Source organism: Ictidomys tridecemlineatus, unplaced genomic scaffold (genome assembly GCF_052094955.1).
Source record: "Ictidomys tridecemlineatus isolate mIctTri1 unplaced genomic scaffold, mIctTri1.hap1 Scaffold_642, whole genome shotgun sequence".
In the NCBI taxonomy this organism is placed as follows: Eukaryota; Metazoa; Chordata; class Mammalia; order Rodentia; family Sciuridae; genus Ictidomys; species Ictidomys tridecemlineatus.
Genome location: NW_027524460.1, coordinates 19,364 through 23,131, shown reverse-complemented (window position 1 = coordinate 23,131; position 3,768 = coordinate 19,364). Strand labels below are relative to the sequence as shown.

Here is a 3,768-nt window from a genome sequence, read left to right as displayed (position 1 = left end):
GTTATTTTAAAAGTACCACATTACATTCCATATTTCAAATTTTTCTTTAAAAGCTAAACTTGGTTAATATAAAAAAATCAGTGTAATTATGATAATTATTAATAACATATTAATTGTATCTTTATTTCCCAAATATACACGTCATTAAAGTACAAGATTTAAAAGAACATTTTACTAAGCTGATGTTCTTCAAACAAAAGTTTCTACAACAATAGCTCTTAAACTATATAATAATAACAAATTAATTGGAAATTAATGGTGTTATTTAATATTTTATATTTAAATAAATACGTTATAAAATTTTACGTTACTCTCTACACTGAGAAGTAAACTATATTTCGAAAAGACAATTAAGACACACTGGCTTATTTAAAAGTTAACAATATGAAGTATATAATTTTTTTGTGTGTGTGGTGTTAGGGATTGAACCGGGGGCCTTGTGCAAGGGAAGCACTTTACCAACAGGTCATGCCCTGCTTTGAAAATATGATTCTTGCCATTTTGTATTTATTTCTTGATAGATTACTTTCACAGTTTTTATTTCACAGCCAGCCCATCTCTCCCATGGGTACCTCACCCATGCTGGATATGAACGGAGAGCTGTAGGCTAAGTTAGAATACATGATGACGTACTGGAGGCCTCTGGATTTGTACTTCAATCTTCATCTGCTCTATGGAGGAAGAGCAGGGAGTAGACGGGCAGAAGACCGTTAAGGCCAGTTATTTAACTGAATCACATTTTCAGAAGTTTCTTGGGAGCACCTTTAGAAAAGAAACAGGTGTTACTTCGACTCTCTGAAGAAATTCTATTTCAATTCTTCTGGGTGCTCACTTTGGGATATGTATTTCCCTCCATCCATTACCCAAGGATCCAACAGCCTCTATCACCCTCCTCCCTTCTTTCCCACAGGCCAGAATCAGTTCCTGCCCTGCTATAGGCTTTGGTCTCAGGACTGAAGCCCTAATGACTGGATCTGCTCCCTGACTGGAAGTCTGCTCCTCCCCCGATAGGAGGGTCCATAGGACCTGGGGATGCGGAGAGTCCGGCCAAAGAGAGGGGATATGGAACCTAGTTCCCAGACTTTGGGTGGGGTTGCAGATGACATGTTTCTTCCCCCTTCTCCCTCAACCTCTCCTTACCTGGGAGCAGCAGAGCTCTAAAAGTGACTGGCCCTGCCTACTCCCTCCACTCTGGTTAAGTCAGCTGGAGCATCAGACCCCAGCAGCTGCTCAGCCCCACCAGTCTCTGCAGAGGCTCTGCTCAAGGCAGGGGCTGCTGAGCTGGCTCAGGATCTGGAGTCTGCAGGAGGCTGGGTTCCAGGGCCACAGCCCAATCCTGGTGTTGTAGGAGTCCCCAGAGAACTGGCATCCTCTGCCTTCATCCTGAACAGACTCCACTCTGTTTTCAACTCAGCTTCTGGAAATGAGCCTCCTGTGGAAATGCAGCCCTGAACTCCAGCCTTCCAGGTTGGGCTGGGAAAGGCCTTCCCTGTGCCTTACCCTGGCATTAGCCATAGGACCCTCTCTCTCCCTCTCTTTTATATATGAACATAATAACTTTATTTTAAGTTTAAACTCAGTGCCTAACACATGCTAAGCAAGCACTCTACCACTGAGCCAGGACCGAGGTCCCAGGACCCTCTTCTTTGACTGTGGGTATGAAGTTCCTTTCTCTGTACACACTGAATGGAGATACCATGCTGCCATCTTTCAGGATTGGGTATTTTCTTCCTGTGTTCCTGTTATCTCCACACCATGCCCCACTGTGTCCCTCTTATAGAAATCTGGTCTGAACCAGACCTGCATAAGCTAAAACCCTTTAGAATCCACAGGCGGCCTTGGTATGGTCACTCCTCTTTCCCTTGGGCCCTGACAGGGAGGATTTCTCAGAACTCAGGGCTGAGCATGGTCAAGCTATTGCTTCCAGTGACTGGAGGCCTGATTCTTCTGTCTCACCTCAGAATGGGAAGGACCAGTCAAGGTACAGACTAGGATCTTGGGAATTTACTTGCCTGTCCTCATTGCTCCCCCATCTCCCCCATCCCTCTCTTCAATCTGCCTACAATACCTGTCAGAAAAAAAATTATGATGCATCCTATGATGAGGATTCTAGTGATTAAAGGTACTGAATTCCAGTGATTAAAGGTACTGGCTGAGGACTTCTCAGTGACTGTGTCTGGGGTGGTGGTTGAAGGTCCTGAAATGAAAACACAAGAGTGTTAGCCCTTCTTCAGACCAAAATATGAGGACATATCTGCTTAGATCCTGCTGCCCCAAGTCATTCAGGAAGGCAGATCTCTGCTATGTGGCAGCTGCTGTGACAGGTCCTGAGAAGTGAGGGAGACAGGAAACAGGCCATGTCTTTAAGGGGCTCATACAGCTAATGGGAGAAGCCTGGGTGACCATACAACTCATCCTTCCTGGTGGCAGAATATGAGGAGACCCATGAGGATGGTGGTGGAGAAGCTGACATGTGAAGTGATTTAGAGGAATTTCCAAAAAGAGACGAGCACATGTCAGACCCAAAGAATGTGCACTAAAAAAGACACATTAGGAGGTGAGAAGGGAAAAAGATAGGAAGACTATAACTATGAATGTTAACCCAGGTCTGACTCATGCTTGATGGATTGTACACACACACACACACACACACACACACACACACACACACACACGTAGCAGCATCTCATGTGAATCCCACTTCTTCCCCCTCCTGCCAGTTACCTGTTGGCTCCAACTCCGCCTCCCATTCCTTCAAGTTCTGAATCCAGGTTCTACAGTCACCTATCGAGGACCTGCGCAACAACTCGGTCACCTCCTTGTCATTTTCCCACATTTTTTTCATCCAGTTGGACCCAGGATGTATCTCTCTCCACTTTCTGTTGTCTGAGTCAAAAAGGAGCCACATCTGTTCATTGAAGCCAAACTTCCAGGAGCTGTTGGATTTATGCTGACAACACATCCTGCCCTCCAGGGTGTTCACACCTGCCCCCATCAGAGAGAAATCATCCTCCTTTCTTAACAAATCCTTTGTCCAACTCAGTACCACCTTCCCTGTTTTCCTTCTAATCTGGCTGTGTTCTATCCTCCAAAACAGCTATGTCTGGGCTTTTAGAGGGACCAACATCTAACTCTTTTTTTTTATATGCACACAATCAATTTCCTTCAACCAATATCAGCTCTCTCATGTCCCTGGACTATCCTTACATACCTCTGGCCATGTCATTTTCTGCTTTAATGTCAGCTAGTTTCTGATTTAGTGTATTCCCAATATCTCTCAGTGAGGTTTTCTGCTCTTCCCAGGTGACTGTGGCACTCACTTTCCCTCCCAGGGCACTCAAGGAGTTAACCTTGTCCATGCCACAGTCATAGGAGAAAAAATTCTTCTGGTCCACCTGGGCGTGGACTGTACACCATTGCTGTCCAGGTGCTGCCTTAGAAGTCATAGCAAAGGGAGTGAGTGCCTGTGAGGAAAAAAGGCGGGTTGGACTGGTAAGAAAGGACCCTTTAGGCATCTCCTCTCCATCCCTCTGAAGGGCTGAGCTGGCAGAGCAATAATGGCCCTTCCCAAGCTCTCTGCTTCACCTGTTTAAGGTGAGCATGTTCCCCTCCTTTGAAGTGGAGGGGACAACAACCTCATGTCCCAGGACATAGCCCACTTCCCCTCTGCCCTTTGAACAATGCCTACACGCAGCAGCACATCACCTTGCAATGGTGGTGCCAGGCCTGCTGTGAGGGAAGGGCCTGCCTGGCAGAGGACGATCAGAC

The 3,768-nt window shown here is 45.9% G+C and overlaps 1 long non-coding RNA gene across 1 annotated transcript; it reads right to left on the bottom strand.

Annotated features, from left to right (window-relative positions):
* Positions 1-409: 409 nt before the first annotated feature.
* On the bottom strand, positions 410-2,796 carry LOC144374343 (uncharacterized). The gene is made up of 3 exons (XR_013433785.1): positions 2,725-2,796; positions 2,069-2,197; positions 410-762 (listed from the first exon to the last, which is right to left on the bottom strand). It is a non-coding gene; the product is annotated as an uncharacterized LOC144374343 (long non-coding RNA).
* Positions 2,797-3,768: the final 972 nt, after the last annotated feature.